Source organism: Rhinoderma darwinii, chromosome 1 (assembly GCF_050947455.1).
Source record: "Rhinoderma darwinii isolate aRhiDar2 chromosome 1, aRhiDar2.hap1, whole genome shotgun sequence".
Lineage (NCBI taxonomy): Eukaryota > Metazoa > Chordata > Amphibia > Anura > Rhinodermatidae > Rhinoderma > Rhinoderma darwinii.
In genome coordinates this window covers 12012525-12034763 of record NC_134687.1, presented here as the reverse complement: position 1 = coordinate 12034763, position 22239 = coordinate 12012525, and positions in this window count along the sequence as shown.

Genomic DNA, 22239 nt, shown 5'->3' with positions numbered 1-22239 from the left:
TCCTTAAGGGGTTAAGGAAGAAGCCGTTTACCTCGCGGGAACAAACACACCACCATCTTCTTTTCATTTCTACTGAAACCACTGTCCTCCCTCATAGACGAGTCTATTAACCCCTTCGGGATGAAGCCATTTTTTGAATTTTCATTTTCGTTTTTCACTTCCCGCATTCCAAGAGCCATAACTTTTTTATTTTTCCGTCAGTAGAGCGGTGTGAGCGCTTATTTTTTGCGGGAGGAGCTGTAGTTTCTTTTGTTTTCATTTATAGTTCCATATAATGTACTGGCAAACTGAAAAAAACATTCTTTGCGAGCTGAAGTTGGAAATAACTTTGATTCCTTAATTGTTTTTTGGGTTTAGTTTTTACGGCTTTCACCGTGCGGTAAAAACGACAACTTTTCTTTATTCTGTGGCTCAATACGATTACGGTGATACCAAATTTATACAAGTTTTTTATATTTTCCTACTTTTATTAATAATAAAGTTTTTGTTTAAAAAACAAAAATGTTTTGTGTCGCCACATTCTGAGAGCCGTAACTTTTTTATTATTTTCACCGATTGTTTATTGCGGGACGAGCTGTAGTTTTTATCGGTACCATTTTTGGTACGTAGAACTTTTTGATTACTTTTCATGAATCATTTTTTGAGAGCAAAGGTGACCAAAAAACAGCCATTTTGCCGTTTTACATTTTTTTACGGCGTTCACAATGCGCATTAAATAACACTATATTGTAAGGCTGGGTTCACACGACAGGGTCCCGCCCGAGCCCGAGTGTCGGCCGGTAAAATCTGCCATTTTGCCCGGCCGGTTTGCATAAAGTTTTGCATCCGTTCCGGGCCGGGCAGATCTGGACAGTGACATCAGCTGCAACTCCTGAAGGGGAATCCCCATGTGTTCGGGGATTCCGCTTCAGGAGTTTCCCCTGATGTCACTGCCCAGATATGGACAGAGACATCAAGCACTCTGTCTAGGAGCGGAATCCCCGAAAACACGGGGATTCCGCTCCTTCAAGGAGCTAAAGTGGGGCTAGCACATAGCAGAGCGGGGAGATACCTCCCTGCTCTGCTATAGTGGCGTCGCTACAGTAGTAGCAGCCGCAGCAGCTGCTAGCGGCGCCATGCAAGGTGTCGCCGGGCCAGGGCGCTTTGAAAACAAGCAGGGGAAGGGAGCCAGCGCAGCGCTCCCTCCACCTGCTGTACACCCCGGCCCTGCCACACAGTGTACAGCGTCCAGCCATTCGTCCGAATGGCATAAACTCCTCCTCCTCACATGCACTCTGCGCTGTGAGGAGGAGGAGATAGAGCGCAAGCGACGGAAAACCCGGCCATCACTCGGGACACATTCCGGTGATGACCGTGTATTACCCGGCCCCATAGACTTCTATGGGAGTCGGGCGGCCGGGTACCCGACCAAAAATAGAGCATGTCCCGTTTTTTGACGGCCGGTTTTTCCGGCCGTCAAAAAAAAATCGGTCGTGTGAATAGCCCCATTAGGGGTCTATTATTCCTATTGCAGCCGGGTACCGGCCGATTTATGAACGGCCGGCACCCGGCCCGGAAACCCTGTCGTGTGAATGAGGCCTAATAGTTTAGACTTTTACAGAAGCAGCGATACCAATTTTGTTTACGTTTTTTATTTTTTAGATTACTTTAGGGGGGAAATGGGAAAAGGTTTTTTTTTTTAACTTTTAATATTTTTGTATTTTTTTTTCACTTTTTTTTTACACACTTTATTAGGCCCCTAGGGGACTTGAACTTGGACTCATCGCCTCTGGAACTGGCCGCGCGCCGTGAGTATAAGTTCTGAATACTCCTAAACTACGTAACATTACCGAGTAAGTGACGGCACTCTGAAATCAGCCTGTCTGTCCCGTATTTATGATGGCCTCAGTCAGGGCAGCAAAAATATGACAGATCCACTTTATTACATGTGACGCTCAATAGGTACAGCAGAATTCTGGAGCATTTTCAATAGTAAATATGCACCAGTGCCTTCATTATAGTGCTATCCGCAGTTTCCCCATAATAGTGGCAGCCACAGAGCCCTCATAACAGTAATAGCCACAGAGCCCTCCAAAATTGTGACAGCCACACTGCTCCAAAAACAATGACCACCATAGAGTCCCATAACAGATCCGGTTATAGTACCTCCATAACAGTGCCAGCCACTGTGTCTCCATAAAAGTGCCAGCCACAGTGCCTACATAACCGTGCCACCTACAGTTCCTTCATAACAGTGCCCACCACAGTGCCCCTATAACAGTAACAGTCAGTCCTTTCCCGCGGGGCGTTTTTGCGCGCCATTTTTAAAAATGGCGCGTAAAAAAACGCCCCGTAAAAAAGACGTACATGTCACTTCTTGGGCCGTTTTTGGAGCAGTTTTTCATTTGGTCAATAGAGAAAAAGTTTCAAAAATGGTCGTAAAAAACACATCAAAAAACATCAGATACAGAAAAAACGGCTGAAAATCAGAGGTTTTCCCTTGAAAACAGCTCCGTATTTTACAGCCGTTTTTAGTTTGCCGTGTGAACATACCCTAATATACATTTGAGATGAATACCTTTGCTAGGACAAAAGTTTGATCACTTTATCACGAGCCCTTAACAACATCAATAATTCAAGATCCCCATAAGCCATTATTTAAAGAGACAGTAACATCACTTTAAATATTATATTCTGTCTGGCAATAGCAGTAAAAACAATCCAACAATTGGATAAGATGGTGCCGGCCTGTAATAAATAATAGGGTGAACAGGACGCCGAGCCTTCTGGGTAATTATGAATGACTTATGTTTCCAAGGTCTTGGATAAAATAATAACAACTTTATCATTCTGCATATAACTGACACCCGTTTTAATTCAGGAAATATCCTACGCACAAATGTCCTGTGAGTCATCCCAGCAATTTTACTGCTTCTATTAATGTGTAAAATGTTAATGCCACTTCAGAAATGACTTGTTTTTCAAAGCCGTAATGAAAGCAGTCCCGGAAAATCCATCTGTTATTTTGCTAAATGATAATCTGACGCTTCTCCCTCCCCCAATACTAATTCAATAGCGAATAATTACAGCAAATATATAGCCGCAATATACAAGCAGCAAATGCAGAACGCCAGAAAATTATAGGATATACCGGAAAAGAAAGCGCTCAAGAAGTTTGGCAATATTATAGTAGTTATATTCTTGTATATAGGGGGCAGTATTATAGTAGTTATATTCTTGTATATAGGGGACAGTATTATAGTAGTTATATTCTTGTATATAGTGTCAGTATTATAGTAGTTATATTCTTGTATATAGGAGCAGTATTATAGTAGTTATATTCTTGTATATAGGGGTAGTATTATAGTAGTTATATTCTTGTATATAGGGGCAGTATTATAGTAGTTATATTCTTGTATATAGGAGCAGTATTATAGTAATTATATTCTTGTATATAGGGGGCAGTATTATAGTAGTTATATTCTTGTATATAGAAGCAGTATTATAGTAGTTATATTCTTGTATATAGGAGCAGTATTATAGTAGTTATATTCTTGTATATAGGGGTAGTATTATAGTAGTTATATTCTTGTATATAGGGGCAGTACTATAGTAGTTATATTCTTGTATATAGGAGGCAGTATTATAGTAGTTATATTCTTGTATATAGGAGCAGTATTATAGTAGTTATATTCTTGTATATAGGAGGCAGTATTATAGTAGTTATATTCTTGTATATAGGGGTAGTATTATAGTAGTTATATTCTTGTATATAGGGGCAGTACTATAGTAGTTATATTCTTGTATATAGGAGGCAGTATTATAGTAGTTATATTCTTGTATATAGGAGCAGTATTATAGTAGTTATATTCTTGTATATAGGAGGCAGTATTATAGTAGTTATATTCTTGTATATAGGAGCAGTATTATAGTAGTTATATTCTTGTATATAGGGGCAGTATTATAGTAGTTATATTCTTGTATATAGGAGGTATTATTATAGTAGTTATATTCTTGTATATAGGGGCAGTATTATAGTAGTTATATTCTTGTATATAGGAGGCAGTATTATAGTAGTTATATTCTTGTATATAGGGGCAGTATTATAGTAGTTATACTCTTGTATATAGGGGCAGTATTATAGTAGTTATATTCTTGTATATAGGAGCAGTATTATAGTAGTTATAGTCTTGTATATAGGGGCAGTGTTATAGTAGTTATATTCTTGTATATAGGGGGCAGTATTATAGTACTTATAGTCTTGTATATAGGGGGCAGTATTATAGTTGTTATACTCTTGTCCATAGTAGAGGATAGACGTGTGCTTGTGAGCTCCCTGTTAGGACTATGCACGGCTTCTGACCCAGGTGGAGGGGAGGGGTCCTGGGCTGATGATCCTGGGAAAGCCCAGAGTCTGGAGTTTGGCCTGCAGCATGGAGATGGTGGAGCTGATGATCTGGAAATGGTGGCTGGTGAGTCAACTGAATCTCATGATGTTGGTGAATTGTGCACAAAAATGACAAAGAAAAATATCTTTAAAATGGAAATGCAAGTTCGCAAATTGAGAACTGAAATTAACCAAGAGACTGATCCAAAGGCAAAGCTGATGAAATGTGAGTGTCTGGATGTTTGCACACGTGAGCTGGTTATATTGAAGGAGAGATTGCAGAAAGAATCATGCACAGTACCCAAAATAAAGAACCGGGCAATTGAGAACAAAAGGGAGACCAGAGCCCAAACTGTGAAGAGAAAAAATATCATTGCAAAGAAAGACACTGACTATAATACTGTGGCACAGGGAAACCCTGGAAGATATGAGTGTGCAGTGGCTGGAGGATCACATCTCTCATCATGTGTGAGGTCTGTGCAATCAGCCAACACAAATGCTGCAGAGAAATGTGTGCCAGCTGACGAGGGGTTAACTGCAGTAGACTATGTGCAGTACTGATGAAGTGAATGCGAGTGGCACTCCTGGGAGTGAGCAAGAAAGTGGCGCATATACTGACATTGTAAGTGAGACCTCGCTCAGCGCGGTGATTGACAGTCTGATATCGGATGAACCAGCGGCACAGGCTGAGGCGGACATTGCAGACCCTGTTCTGGAGGTTCAGCCGTCCGCAGTGTCAGTGAATGGAGTGCAGGTTACACAGCGATCAGGAGCGGACACAGGAGGATCTGCAGTACAATCAGCTGAGGAGAGGTCCAGTCCTGACCCACCTGCTGACAGACCTCAGTACAGGAGACTGTTCTCCAGCGTCACAAGACCGACTAACCCCGCACCTCAAAGGAGGAACGCGGTCAGAATCAGGTACTCGGGACCAGAGGAAAACCTCCCCTCCAGACTCCACATTGGGAAAGTTTTGCTGAAGGAGTTTATGAAGTTTAAAGCTTCTGAGGTGTTCGCTCTGATCCACGTTCCCTCCAGCAGGAATTATGACATCAGTTTCAAGCTGCAATATAGTCTAGACTTGTTCTGGAGTATTTATAACGATACAAAGGAGCACGCGATGTGGGAGCATCTACATGTCATCCAGCTGACTAAACCCCAGGTAGTCACTGCCACCGTCCTGTTCCAGTCTGAGGTGGTGGCCCTGGCAGATTTGCAGCACTGGTTGAGCAGATATTGTGAGGTGAAGAGACTGCCAACAAAGATCTATGATGAGGAGGAGATCTGGAATGGAGGATATTCTGTCAAGATCCAGCTGGTTCAGGAGAATGGAGTGACCAGACATCTGCCGCACTCCTTCTACCTGGGCTCGGAGAGAGGCGTATGTTACTACCCTGGTCAACCGCGACTGTGCCATAGATGTGGGGGCAGACACCTGGCATTCAACTGTTCCCGTATTAAGTGCTCACTATGTGGTCAGTTTGGGCATGTGAAGGACGATTGTACAGGACCTGTCATCTGTAACCTGTGCTTAGGACCTGGACATACATTCCGGGAGTGAGCACATGCAGAACATAATAAGGAGGAGACCTTTAAAGGAGCCATGGAGGAAGAGCAGGAGGATGTCTCCATATGTGTAGATACAACCCCAGAACCTGGAAGCACCAGCAATGATGTGAGCCAAAGTACCAGAGACCCTGCTCCAGAGACAAATGTCCCATCTGTGGATGCTGCACAAGTGTCACCAGCCACTGAAAATAGAGGTCATGCTAAAAGCAAAATATCCAGTCACTCTGTCACCAAAACATCTGCCCAACACCAGTAAGGAGCCAGCTGATCCAGCCGCAGTGACCAGTAAAAAACCAGCTGGGCCAGCCGCAGCGACCAGTAAAAAAACAGCTGATCCAGCCACAGCGACCAGTATCAATGAGGAGGGATTTCAGACGGTTAAAAGGAGAAGTAAAACAGATGATTCTTCTAGGAAAAAAATCACTGCTGCAAAGAAATCACCGGAGTCTCCAGTGCTGGCGATAACTGGGGGACGTTACTGTGCGCTGGGAGAAGATGACCAGGAAGGAGAAGCAGAGATGGAGCAAGTCTCCTCACACAACCCAGATGACGAACCTCAGGATGAAGACGCTGACCCCCCAATGTCCACCAAAAGATGTGGTGTTACAGGACATAGTAGTGGAAGAAGGAAAAAAAGTAAGAAAGACATGTAACCAGGATGAGGCTGAAAATCACCTCCTATTAATGTGAACAGTGTGAAGAATAGGAGCAGGCGGCAGGCGATATTCCAGCGTCTGTCTGACGACAAAACCAATGTCCTCTTTATATAAGAGACTTATCTACAGAGTAATGTCCCTGCTGTGTCCCTGCAGTCACCACATCTAGTGGGACAGTGAAGCTCTTTGCTGCTGTATAGAGACTTCTAGCCCGAACTCAGTTTATATCATAGAGGTTTCCTATATGTCATAAATGTGGTGACTGTGTACCCTCTGTGGTGTGCGCGATGCTGCCTGGTCACCAATAAAGAAGAACTCTCATGTAATACTGTCTAGAATAATATCATGAAAAATAGTTGAAACAATCTATACTGGAGCAATATTCATATATTATGGTTTGTTTAATTGTGATGTTATTAAGAGACAAATGTTTATTTTCTTTATCTGTTATGAGAGTATTGCAAAGGTATTGTAATAATTTGTTGCAAGTTTTCAAATAAAAAATATAATTATAGTAGATATATTCTTGTATATAGGAGGTATTATTATTAGTAGTTATATTCTTGTATATAGGAGGCAGTATTATAGTAGATATATTCTTGTATATAGGAGCAGTATTATAGTAGTTATATTCTTGTATATAGGAGCTGTATTATAGTAGTTATATTCTTGTATATAGAGGCAGTATTATAGTAGTTATATTCTTGTATATAGGAGGCAGTATTATAGTAGATATATTCTTGTATATAGGAGGCAGTGTTATAGTAGTTATATTCTTGTATATAGGGGGCAGTATTATAGTAGTTCTATTCTTGTATATAGGAGGCAGTGTTATAGTAGTTATATTCTTGTACATAGGGGGCAGTATTATATACAAGAATATAACTACTATAATACTGCCCCCTATGTACAAGAATATAACTACTATAATACTGCCCCCTATATACAAGAATATAACTACTATAGGGGGCAGTATTATAGTAATTATATACTTGTATATAGGAGCAGTATTATAGCTGAAATTTGCTTACCTAAATTTTTATTTCCTGGAGTCCGGAGGCAGCACACATATGAGAGAGGTTATCTCCCTAGATATAATTAGAAGAGAACAGGTTAACAAGCAATAACCAATTAACTAGTAATGCAAGGACCTCCTATATAAGGCCCAGGGAAACCCCACCTCCTTGTATGGTATGTAGCAGTTAAAATAATTAGAGTGGGAAGCTGTGCTGCCTCCGGACTCCAGGAAATGAAAATTTCGGTAACCAAATTTCAGCTTTCCTGATCGTCCGTCGGCAGCACACATATGAGATTTGTAAAGCAATATTTATGGGGTGGGAGATCCAGTCGCTTTATTTAACACCATTTTGTCAAAAAGGCTGAACACACGGGAGCAGAAACGTCCAACCTATAGTGACAGATGAAGGTTGAAGGTGATGCCCAAGTTGCTGCTTTGCAGATCTGTTCTAAGGGCATACGACCAAATTCTGCTCATGTGGTTTCAATAGAACGAGTGGGGTGAGCTTTTACATGGATCGGAGCCATCTGCCCGGACAGAGAATAACAGACTGATGGTGTCTTTTATCCATCTAGCCAGGGTAGCTTCACTGGTCTTTGGCTTTGCCATGAAATTGTAAGAATCAGGGTATGTTCACACGGCCTATTTACGGACGTAATTCGGGCGTTTTTGCCCCGAATTACGTCTGAAAATAGCGCCTCAATAGCGCTGACAAACATCTGCCCATTGAAAGCAATGGGCAGACGTTTGTCTGTTCACACGAGGCGTATATTTACGCGGCGCTGTCAAATGACGGCGCGTAAATAGACGCCCGCGTAGAAGAAGTGACCTGTCACTTCTTTGGCCGTAATTGGAGCCGCTATTCATTGACTCCAATGAATAGCAGCGCTAATTACGGCCGTAATTGACGCGGCGTTCAAGCGCCTGCACATGCCGGTACGGCTGAATTTACGGGGATGTTTTCAGGCTGAAACATCCCCGTAATTTCAGCCGTTACGGACCCCCGCCGTGTGAACATACCCTAAGGATTCTGAATGGTTGAGTTGACTGAAGGTATGAGAGCCCTGCTCTTTTTACATCCAGACTATGTAGAGAGGTTTGATGATCCAATTCTGGGTCAGGAAAAAAAGACAGCTAGGATGATTTCCTATTCAACGTGTGACGCAGAAGGAATTTTAGGTCTGAAATTTGGAAGAGTTTGAAGGATGATGCAGTCATGTAATATACGAAGATACGGCTCTTTGTATGACAGGGCCTGCAGTTCTCCTACTCTCTTTACCGAAGTGATTGGCACTAAGAATAGAGTTTAAGGATATGTGTTTCAGGCTCGCTTGGAGAATAGGTTCTAACGGAGGACCTGTTAACGCTTGGAGGCCCAAGGACAAATCCCATGAAGGAACAGGATTATGAACCTTCGGTTTTAGATTTCTTATAGTTTTGAATAATCTACGGATCAGAGCTGGATTAGAACATGATGATTCTGATTGAGCATTTATGGCTGTGCAGTACACCTTCAGCGTGTTGTATTTAAGGCCTTTGTTGAAACCTTCTTGGAGAAATTGAAGAAGGGATGCGAGAACGTCCATAGAGACAGAGTTTGAGACACACACCAGTATTTATAGATATTCCAGACTCTATTGTACACAGAAATGCTGGCTGGTTTTCTAGCCGCAAGTAGTGTTTTAATGACCACTTCTGACATGCCTGATTGAGCGGGAGTCCCTAAAACAGTCTCCAAACTGTCAGATGTAAGTTGCGGACCTGTTGGTGAAAGTAACCTTCCTGGATGAGGAGGTCTTGATGGGCTGGCAGTTTCCACAATCTGCCTCTCGCAATATATAATGCAAGAGAAAACCAAGCCCGTCCTGGCCAGAAGGGTATCACTGCGATGGCTTCTGCTTTGTCATCTAAGATTTTCTTGAGGAATTTCTGAATTAGAAGGAGAGGCAGGAAGACATAGATCAACTTGTTGGACCAACTGATCCACTGTCTATGGCCACTGTGTGACCTATTGGGGACAGAGAACAAAAATAAAATTTTTGTTTTTGCGTTGTCCCATGATGCCATCACGTCTAGATCTGGTAATCCCATCCTCATGGTGATCGGTCTGAATATCTCTGGATTCAGGCTCCATTCTCCTGAATGTAGAGTGTTCCGATTTAGCTTGACTGCTTTGAGAGAACCCCGGATATGAGCTGCCGAATATTCAGAAGATTGGATTCGGACCATGTCATTATAGCTCTGCCCTCTTTGGAAAGTTGATGTCTCCTTGTGCCGCCATGTTTGTTTATATAGTAGACTGATGCCAGGTTGTCTGTCTGGACCAGGACATTGAGATTATGAAGGACAGAGTGAAAATGATGAAGTGCTAGCTTGACCGCTTTCAATTCTCTTAGGTTGGATGAAAGAGACTTCTCCTGAGGCGACCATAACTGTTGGATCCAATGATCTTCTACAAGAGCACCAAAGCCCAAAGAGGATGCATCCGTTGTGAGAGTCACCTGAGGATGAGGAGTCAGAGTTCTGCCTGAGAGAAAGTCTGAGGGGATTTAGCCACCATAGTAGATCTGTCATGGTGTGGAGAGAGCGATGACTTTGTCTAGAACCGGTCAGGTTCTTGTTCCATAGGGCCAGTATGTTTGATTGTAAATATCTTATGTGGGCTCTGGCCCAGGGAACTGCATCTATGGATGATGTTAACAGCCCCAGTACCCTCATGGATGACCTGGTAGAGACTCTGCGGTCTGAGATTAAGTCAGTTACTTCTGTCCCAATTCTCCTTCTCCTTTCTAAAGATAATCTTAGGAAGATAAATTGTGAGTTGATCAGGAACCCTAAGAACTTGATCTCCTGGACCGGAGTGAGTTGAGATTTCTCCTGATTTATCAGGAACCCATGATCTTTCAGAGCGCTCAGTCACTTGAAGATGGAGAGACAATCAGCCAGTCGTCTAGAAATGGAAACACTGTTACCCCTTGGAGACGAAGAGCTGCAGTGAGAACTACCACAATTTTGGTAAACACCCGAGGTGTTGAGGTGAAGCCGAACGGGCGACACTTGAATTGGTAGTGAAGAGTTTGTGACTTGTTTTGGATGGCTATCCTAAGATATTTCCGGTGGCTTTGTAAGATGGGAACATGTAGATATGCATCTGTTAGATCTATGGATGCCATAAACTGTCTTTTTGAAGAATGTGAAGGACAGATCGAACAGTTTCCATCCAGAAAATGTTTTTATTTTTTTTCAAGAACTTGTTTAGATATGTAATGTGTATCTATAATTAGGCGTCATTTTATTTTTTATTTTTTTTGGTTTTGTGACAAGAAAAAAATTCTGGAATATAGTAATTTCCCTTTTTGTTTGGATGGGATCAATTCCAAGGCTCCTTTCTTTATAAATCCTTGATCCAGATCAATCAATACTAGAGTTGCTTGATTGATGAAAAATGTGTACAGGGGGGGGGGGGCGGGGGGCGTTTGAATTCTAGGGAGTACTCCCTTTGAATTGTGGAGGACACCCACTCGTCCAAGGAGGTCTTGGACCAAATGGACAAAAAAAGATGTAGTCTTCCTCCCCCCTGTGCTTTTACAGCTCTGGCGTCATAAATCATTGGGTTCTGCTTCTTTTTGAAGTTACCCGGGTTGTCTTGGCGAGGTCTGGACCGCCACTGCTTATTCTTTCCGAATTTTGGGGACCTCTTTCTTTTGAAAAACGAAAAGGACCTAAAACTGGGGTTAGGTATTTTCGTTTGAGGAAAGGAGTGACCCTTCCCATTTGCAAGAGCTTTCCATTGTGGACCAAACAGATTTCCTGACTGAAAAGGCAAATGACAACAATTTGTCTTGGCAGGAATATCCCCATTCCAGAATTTTAGCCATAGGGCTCTTCTGGCTGAATTAGCAGCAGTCATTGCTTTAAATGAATTTTTAATAATATCAAGTGGAGCATCACAAAGAAATTCAGACTCATTTTTAATGAGAGGTAGTGACTCCAAAGTGTCATCTCTAGGCACCCCATCCTCTAAATCTTGGGTTAACTGGCTTAACCACACACGTACGGCTCTAGCCACGGAACCGCAGAGAAAAACTATTTTACATGCAGCAGCTGCAGATAAATAGGAATTTTTTATTTATTTTATTTTCCCTTTTAAAGGGAATGTGTTGCCAGCAAAACATGTTTGTTTTTTTTAGTTAAACAATTAGTTTGTAGGTGATTAAACATTGTTCTAATTTTTTATTTTTTTTCACGAGTCAGGAAATATTATAAATTGGATTCAATTTATAATATTTCCCAGCACTGGTCACTAGATGGAGCCATTCCCAAAATTGCAGCATTGCATGTGGTAAAGCAACCACATTGCTTTATGCTGCAAAATTGGGTAAAAATCCCTCGCTCTAGTGAGCTCTCAGAATCCCCCCTCCTTTATTCTGGCTAGTGCCGGGAGAAACGAGGGGATTGAACGGTCTAACCTCCTACACTGTGTGTCGCCATTTTTTGAGCTAACACACAGTGTAGAAGGTTTACATACACTAGTAAACACACACAAACACGAACATACATAGAAATCACTTACCTGCTCCTGCCGCCGCCGCTCCATCCGGTCCATCCGCCCCGTCTGCTGCCGCTGCTCCATGTGCACAAGTCCGGAAGCCGCGACCGGAAGTAGTAATCTTACTGTCCGGCCGCGACTTCCGGTCCACAGGAAAATGGCGCCGGACGGCGCGCATTTCAAATTAAACTGTGTGGGAGCGGCGCATGCGCCGTTCCCACACACACGGCGTACACCATAGTGGATGGAACGGGTCCCGTTCGCAGTCCCTATCCGACTGGAGCTGCCGTATTCCATGTCTGTATGTGTCGTTAATCGACACATACAAAAATGGAAAAAAAAATGGCAGCCCCCATAGTGAAGAAAAAGTGTAAAAATAAAAAAAAGTAACACACAAAACACACAAATTAATCCAAACGTTTTTAATAAAGCACTAACATCTTTAACATATTAAAAAAAAAATTGTGGTGACACTGTTCCTTTAAATAACCCATCAGCCTTCCTGTCCATAGGGTCTGGAGCAGGGTAAGATCTGCTGATGGGAATATGGATTCTTTAGAGCGCTTGGCATCCATTTTTGGTACAGAGTCCCACCGATCCACATAACGAGAATATATTTTATAGGTGGATTAAAACTTTGCTCAAACCTCTTTCCAGGCTTAGCCCATTCTCTCTGCAAACACTCAGTGAGGACAGCGGCCTGGAAGACCTTTATCTGTAGTCATAGGAAAGTAAAAGAGCGGCTCTTTATTACTTAGGCCCTGTTCACACTGAGCTTCTTGACGAGTTTTTTGGTGCAGAAACCTTATGGAACAGTTTTTGCAGGAGGAATTTTTCCTCCTGCAAAAAACTCAGTGCGAACACAGCCTTGTACTATGTGTCTTTTTTAGACTCCATAGTGGTTTTTACCGCTTTAGTGAGAGGGGGCAAAATTCTCTTTGAAAAGAAAAAGATCCTCAGGATCATCAGAGTCTTCATCAATAGAAATATATTCCCCTTCAGATGATGGGGAAGTTGCTCTGGCTGGGTTATGCGTACTCTTTTTAGGAGAAGATTTAACCCCTTCAAATGTGGAGGAAAATTGCTCTTTAAACCAAGACAAGCAGGATTGGGCTTCAGCCCTCTGAGGACCCTGTTCCTCGGTGTCACAACATATAGAACATATATATAATGCTGCGTCTTCAGACAGGGCCGGCTGCATCTCACACATTCTATGTCTAGGTTTTCTCTATCCACTGCCATGTCTGGAGGAGGACGTCTAGCAGAAAACAGAGAGAAAGCCATTAGGATAAGAGGCAACACCTGCAATCAACATGCAACATAGCAGTGGAAACAGCGCCCAGAAAACCAAACTCAGCAAGTCTAGACTAAGAGCTTTGGTAACAAAAGAGCCACAGCCGCTGTATATAATGTATAGTACACACAGTAAATACATCAAACATTTTCCACAGATGACCATCAGACTCCCATAGGGACACTACTCACGTGGCAGGAACCGAGGATTCTCTGCTTAGGCAATGGTGTAATCAAACACATAGCGCCAAAGTGTAAATATCCTCCGAAATCCCATGTATGCGCGCGTCCAAGCCCAGACTGCGACTACATCCCGCACACGGAACAAGCAAGGGATTTAGCTTGGATGGCGTCATCTTACGGCAAGCGAGATCGTGCCCGTGCCATTTTTTTTACCTTAGATGGCGTTCTCTTATGGCAAGCGAGATCGTGCCCGCGCCATCTTTGCCCGGAGTCAGATGGTCAAACACCGGCACCTTCTTTGCACGATTCCCAGGAAGTGCATTGAGAAGGGAAAACCAGGTACGGCTGCCTAAGCAGGACACTGGTATATTTGTGTGTCCAATATGCCAGTTGGACACACATTCGTGCAGCAAATGCAGCACAGCCATAGAGTTTTAAATTAAAATAAAGAAATAAAAAAACAAAGGGGCATAATGGCTCTTCGGGCCGAGGGACCTGAAACTCTTCTGGTATACAGCCCGGAATGATAGATAAAGAAGGAAGGAAGGAAGAAAAGAACTAAATAAGGACTCCAAAGAGTCCCAACTGTAGTCTTCTAAACATGAAGAGAAATAAAAATCCAAGGCGGTGGGGTTTCCCTGGGCCTTATATAGGAGGTCCTTGCATTACTAGTTAATTGGTTATTGCTTGTTAACCTGTTCTTTTCTAATTATATCTAGGGAGATAACATCTCTCATATGTGTGCTGCCGACGGACGATCAGGAAAGTAGCTATATTCTTGTATATAGGAGCAGTATTATAGTAGTTATATTCTTGTATATAAGAGCAGTATTATAGTAGTTATATTCTTGTATATAGGGGGCAGTATTATAGTAGTTATATTCTTGTATATAGGGGGCAGTATTATAGTAGTTATAGTCTTGTATATAGGAGCAGTATTATAGTAGTTATATTCTAGTATATAGGGGCAGTATTATAGTAGTTATATTATTGTATATAGGAGCAGTAGTATAGTAGTTATATTCCTGTATATAGGAGCAGTATTATAGTAGTTATATTCTTGTATATAGGAGCAGTATTATAGTAGTTATATTCTTGTATATAGGGGGCAGTATTATAGTAGTTATATTCTTGTATATAGGGGCAGTATTATAGTAGTTATATTCTTGTATATAGGGGGCAGTATTATAGTAGCTATATTCTTGTATATAGGGGGCAGTATTATAGTAGTTATATTCTTGTATATAGGGGGCAGTATATTATAGTAGTTATATTCTTGTATATAGGGGCAGTATTACAGTAGTTATATTCTTGTATATAGTGGGCAGTATTATAGTAGTTATATTCTTGTATATAGGGGCAGTATTATAGTAGTTATATTCTTGTATATAGGGGCAGTATTACAGTAGTTATATTCTTGTATATAGGGGGCAGTATTATAGTGGTTATATTCTTGTATATAGGGGGCAGTATTATAGTAGTTATATTCTTGTATATAGGGGCAGTATTATAGTAGTTATAGTCTTGTATATAGGGGGCAGTATTATAGTAGTTCTATTCTTGTATATAGGGGCAGTATTATAGTAGTTCTATTCTTGTATATAGGGGCAGTATTATAGTAGTTCTATTCTTGTATATAGGGGGCAGTATTATAGTAGTTATATTCTTGTATATAGGGGCAGTATTATAGTAGTTATATTCTTGTATATAGGAGCAGTATTATAGTAGTTATATTCTTGTATATAGGGGGCAGTATTATAGTAGTTATATTCTTGTATATAGGAGGCAGTATTATAGTAGTTATATTCTTGTATATAGGAGGCAGTATTATAGTAGTTATATTCTTGTATATAGGGGCAGTATTATAGTAGTTATATTCTTGTATATAGGGGCAGTATTATAGTAGTTATATTCTTGTGTATAGGAGCAGTATTATAGTAGTTACATTCTTGTATATAGGAGGCAGTATTATATTAGTTATATTCTTGTATATAGGAAGCAGTATTATAGTAGTTATATTCTTGTATATAGGGGCAGTATTATAGTAGTTATATTCTTGTATATAGGGGCAGTATTATAGTAGTTATATTCTTGTATATAGGGGGCAGTATTATAGTAGTTATATTCTTGTGTATAGGGGCAGTATTATAGTAGTTATATTCTTGTATATAGGAGCAGTATTATAGTAGTTATATTCTTGTTTATAGGGGCAGTATTATAGCAGTTATATTCTTTTATATAGGGGCAGTATTATTGTAGTTATATTTTTGTATATAGGAGGCAGTGTTATAGTAGTTATATTCTTGTATATAGGGGGCAGTATTATAGTAGTTATATCCTTGTATATAGGAGCAGTATTATAGTAGTTATATTCTTGTATATAGGGGGCAGTATTATAGTAGTTATATTCTTGTATATAGGAAGCAGTGTTATAGTAGTTATATTCTTGTATATAGGGGGCAGTATTATAGTAGTTATATTCTTGTATATAGGAGCTGTATTATAGTACTTGTATTCTTGTATATAGGAGGCAGTATTATAGTAGTTATATTCTTGTATATAGGGGGAAGTATTATAGTTGTTATATTCTTGTATATAGGGGGCAGTATTATAGTAGTTATATTCTTGTATATAGGGGGAAGTATTATAGTAGTTATATTCTTGTATATAGGGGCAGTATTATAGTAGTTATATTCTTGTATATAGGAGCAGTATTATAGTAGTTATATTCTTGTTTATAGGAGGCAGTGTTATAGTAGTTATATTCTTGTATATAGGGGGCAGTATTATAGTAGTTATATCCTTGTATATAGGAGCAGTATTATAGTAGTTATATTCTTGTATATAGGGAGCAGTATTATAGTAGTTATATTCTTGTATATAGTAGCAGTATTATAGTAGCTATATTCTTGTATATAGGGGGAAGTATTATAGTAGTTATATTCTTGTATATAGGGGGAAGTATTATAGTAGTTATATTCTTGTATATAGGGGCAGTATTATAGTAGATATATTCTTGTATATAGGAGGCAGTATTATAGTAGTTATATTCTTGTATATAGGAGGCAGTATAATAGTAGTTATATTCTTGTATATAGGGGCAGTATTATAGTAGTTATATTCTTGTATATAGGGGACAGTATTATAGTAGTTATATTCTTGTATATAGGGGGCAGTATTATAGTAGTTCTATTCTTGTATATAGGGGGCAGTATTATAGTAGTTATATTATTATATATGGGAGCAGTATTATAGTAGTTATATTCTTGTATATAGGGGGCAGTATTATACTAGTTATATTCTTGTATATAGGGGGCAGTATTATAGTAGTTATATTCTTGTATATAGGGGGCAGTATTATACTAGTTATATTCTTGTATATAGGGGCAGTATTATAGTAGTTATATATTCTTGTATATATAGGAGCAGTATTATAGTAGTTCTATTCTTGTATATAGGGGCAGTATTATAGTAGTTATATTCTGGTATATAGGGGGCAGTATTATAGTATTTATATTCTTGTATATAGGGGGCAGTATTATAGTAGTTATATTCTTGTATATAGAGGCAGTATTATAGTACTTATATTCTTGTATATAGGAGCAGTATTATAGTAGTTATATTCTTGTATATAGGGCAGTATTATAGTAGTTATATTCTTGTATATAGGAGCAGTATTATAGTAGTTCTATTCTTGTATATAGGGGGCAGTATTATAGTAGTTATATTCTTGTATATAGAGGGAAGTATTATAGTAGTTATATTCTTGTATATAGGAGCAGTATTATAGTAGTTATATTCTTGTATATAGGAGCAGTATTATAGTAGTTATATTCTTGTATATAGGAGCAGTATTATAGTAGTTATATTCTTGTATATAGGGGGCAGTATTATAGTAGTTCTATTCTTGTATATAGGGGCAGTATTATAGTAGTTATATTCTTGTATATAGGGGCAGTATTATAGTAGTTATATTCTTGTATATAGGGGGCAGTATTATAGTAGTTCTATTCTTGGATATAGGGACAGTATTATAGTAGTTATATTCTTGTATATAGGGGCAGTATTATAGTAGTTATATTCTTGTATATAGGGGCAGTATTATAGTAGTTCTATTCTTGTATATAGGGGGCAGTATTATAGTAGTTCTATTCTTGTATATAGGAGCAGTATTATAGTAGTTATATTCTTGTATATAGGGGGCAGTATTATAGTAGTTATATTCTTGTATATAGGGGCAGTATTATAGTAGTTATATTCTTGTATATAGGGGCAGTATTATAGTAGTTATATTCTTGTATATAGGGGGCAGTATTATAGTAGTTCTATTCTTGTATATAGGGGGAAGTATTATAGTAGTTCTATTCTTGTATATAGGGGGCAGTATTATAGTAGTTATATTCTTGTATATAGGAGGCAATTTTTATTAGTAAAAAACAAACAAATATAACATTCCATCAAAATTCCAAAGCAAATGATCATTTAAAAGAACTCATACATGACGATGAAAAATAAACTAGAAAATAACTTTAACTTAACAAGAGTCCATTGCTGTTAAAAAGGAAGGAGGGAAAAAAAACAACAACAAGTTTGCATTATACAGAGAACTCGCATTATTCCATATATACATTCCTCCATAATGCGGTGTTTTTCTCATTTTTCCTAATTTCTAGGGATTTGATCCACCTTAGTTCTGACATGATCAGGTTCACGGCTGACATATGGTGAAATGGCTCGTTATAAATGGACATTCTGGTTCTTGTATGCCACTGGTAATATTTGACTACATTAATTATCAGATACAAGGTCCCCCGGTCAATGTTATTTACATTAGCCTGGTACTCCATAAATAATTTCTGGGTATTTTAGAGACTGTAGTCTTGGGATTTTTAACTTGCAGGATATTTCTTGCCATATATTTTGTCCTCCCCAGCACTCGGTTATAAAATGCTCCATTGTCTCCTCCTGTTGACAACCCAAGGGACACTTCCGATCTGACACACTCAAATATTTTAGATTCCCTTTAACATAAAGTTTCCCATGCAGTGACAGCCATGCAATGTCAAAAAGTTTACCCGGGAGTCTCGCTCCATTGAGAAACCTCAGACTCTCCTGCATGGTTGCTGTTGTGCAATCTTTAAGTGCCGGCTGTAAAGAAAAGAAAGTCCTACATACGGTGAAATATAGATCTCTCCTGGTCTTACTCTCAATATAGGACTTGTCTATTCCCCATCTCCTCAGACATCTAAGACCATAATCCAGATACTGGGGAAGGAAGTCTCGTGTCAATCGCCCCCTTTTGAGACTGCCGCCCCGTATCCAAGACTCTGCAAAAGGCAATATCCAATCCCTGATACTGTTTACCCACAGGGCACTGTTATTGTTACCGTACTGGCTAACACTGCTGGAATCCTATGGTCAGAAGTAGCGAGCGGAGCCCAGTGCAGAACCCGGTGAGACGTCCTCAGGAACAGTGCTTGGAGGGTGGAACACGAGTAGTCGTAAATAGCAAGGAAGTAGGAACAGTCTGGCAAAGACAGTTCTCAGGAGCAGGAGACTGGAACAAGTCACAATACTCAAGCACTGTTTGGTATTCCATGTGGTCTGAAGTAGGCCCAAACAGGAAACAAGATGGTTCCACACAATGCAACATTTGCCATCTTGGTTAAGGGCAGGTTTAAGGGCAAAACAGCAGCCTCCAGTGGTAAGGAGTAAAAGTGCAGCACAATTCTTCAAAGTGTAAACAGCGGCCACTAGTGGTAATTTTGCAGTACAACAACAGAATCCTGACAGTTATTTACGTCCAGGTTGCCAAAATTTGTTTTAAGGAACAAGGAGTCAAAAAAAAACCTTGGATTCAACATACCCAACCCACCCTCTCTCCTCTGTAGGTAAGTAATCCCTCTTCTTACTGGGTTCAACCTGTTCCCTCAAAAAAGTTGGAAGAACAGGCTAAAGAGCCTAGCGGAGAAAGATTCTGGCAAAGGAAAAATGATAGAAACATATAAGAAGACGGGGACCAGGTAAGTCTTCAACATTTTAACCCTCTCACTATAGGTCAGCCTCCAATTTCTCCATCGCTGAACCTTTGCATTTACGGCTTCCAATTTCTGCTCCCAATTTAGTTTGGCATTATCATCCCTCCCAAATTTAATTCCCAGAATCTTAATATCGGTGGAGGCTTTCGCAAATTGTGGCAGATCAAAGTCTGGATCACTGTGCAATACCCAGAAAGCTTCACTCTTCTCAAGGTTGACCAGAGACCCAGAGGCCTCAGAGTAGCTTCTGATGGCTGCAGACAACATCTGCACCTCACTAGGCTCAGATATCACTACCGTCACATTATCCGCGTAGGCGACAACACTCAGGGGTGAGCAAAGCGGGATGGGTACGCCTCGAAAATCACACCGCTGCAGTAACCGCAGAAATGGGTCTATGGCAAAAACATACAGAAGTGGACTCAACGGGCAACCCTGTCTCACCCCCGCCTCAACCCCGAAAGTGTCGCCCTGCCAGCCATTGATCAAAGGAAAGCTCTCTGCCTCACAATACAAAGTTTTCAGCCAATCAATAAATTGTCCCGGAACACCGTACTTTAAAGTGGCCCATAGATAATCATGATCTACTCTGTCGAAGGCTTTAGCCTGGTCTAGAGCAACAACATATCTCCCACACCCAAGAGCTTTACATCTCTCAAACATTTCCCTGATGGAGATAACGGCCCCAGAGATGTTCCGCCCTTTTACTGTGCCGTACTGGGAGCCTGCCAACGGTGCTGGGGACAGACAGACCAATCTAGAAAACAGAATTTTTGCCAAAATCTTTCTGTCGACATTCAAGAGGGCAATTGGCCTCCAGTTCTTGATGTCACCAGGGTCTTTACCCTTGGACAGCAAAATCAACGAAGACACTCTCATGGAGGAAGGCATCAGGTGGTTTTCTAGGCAGCTTTTGTACACATTCACCAGAATTGGTGCTAAAAGGTTTTTAAATTTCTTATAAAATTCGGCTGTTATACCGTCCGGACCTGGTGCCTTCTTTTGATGCAAGTTGTTGATGGCCTCAATAACTTCCTCCACTGTCAATTCTGCTGTCAAGGGTGAAAAATCCACATTAGCAGTATCAGGGCTTGGAGTTGCCCTCAAGAATTGAGTCATTTTCCCTTTATCCAATATCTTTTTCTGAAACAAGACAGAATAGTAGGATTTCACCACACCCAGAATGCCCTCCCGAGATTCCTGAAGAACACCCTGGGAATCCACCAAACCTGTGACCACTCTGTTTTTTACTTGGTCTTGGCAACTTTCAAATGGATCAGGCTTCCCTAAACGCCCATAATCCCTCTCCAGAAGCAGGGACGTGTATCTACTATACTGATACTGCTTGATCTCAGATTTCAGCCGACCAATCTTTGCTCTGTCATCCTTATCCTCTGAACAAAGTGACTCTAGTTCTCTACGCAGCTTCAGATACTGGCTGTACTTACTCCTGCCTCTATTAATGGACAGTCTCTTTAAGAGCGATGCAATGTCCTTCTTGACATCCTCCCACCAGTCAGCAGCACCATCGTAAAAATCTACTCTCTCCAATTGACTTTGCAAAAGGGAGACAACACAACTCTGCACATGACTATCGTCCAAGAGACTAGAGTTAAGTTTCCATAGCCCCCTACCAATATCTGGCCGTTTAGTGGCTCCTAAGCGCCATATGGTCTGAATAAGGGACCACTTTTTCACTTATCCCAGTAACCATCTCTGTAGCGTTGACAAAAGCCAAATCGATCCTACTGTTCCTGTCAGCACAACAATATGTGAATTTTGGCTTCCTACCACCCTGTGTGAAGACATCACTCAAGCCTGCCTGTAAGAATATTTTATTTAGGACATTCGAGTCCCTGGTCACTGCTCTGCCAGAGGATCTGTCACCTGCTGTCCTCGTGACATTGAAATCCCCAGCCATAACCACAGGAACAGAGGTAAAGACATATGGTTTCACATCATTAAAAAGCTGGACCCTGTCAGTCACTGTCTGTGGGCCATAGATATTAATGAGTCGGAGCCTTCTACCGTGGATTGTAACTTCTAGGACCAGACACCGTCCCATACACACCTCCGTTAACCTATGTACAGTCACATCATTGGTGTTAAACAGTATAGCGACCCCGGCATAAGGCTCCACAGCCAGTGACCAGAAAGAAGGACCGGACCTCCACTCTCTCTCCGCCTCACGTATAAGACCAATTGTGGTTAAACGAGTCTCTTGTAAGAAGATGACATCTGCATCCAGATATCGGAGATGATCATAGACTGTAAACCTCGTCTTCCTCACTTTAATACTGTTTACATTGCTGGAAGCAACTTTTAAGGAAAACCCGGCCATCAGAGAACAACACAAAAAGAAAAGCAAATAAATGACCCCCATCATAATGACTAAGAATTGGGGTCACTCTGCCGACCACCTGTTTCCATATCTAACGGTCCTGGGGTTTCTACAGTGCAAGGTTTCTTTTTTATTGGGGGATGGTCCCCTGCTTCTTCTTCATATTCACCATCTATTTTTAATAACTCTCGTTCAAAATCCCCATCTGACTCTGACAGGACACTGA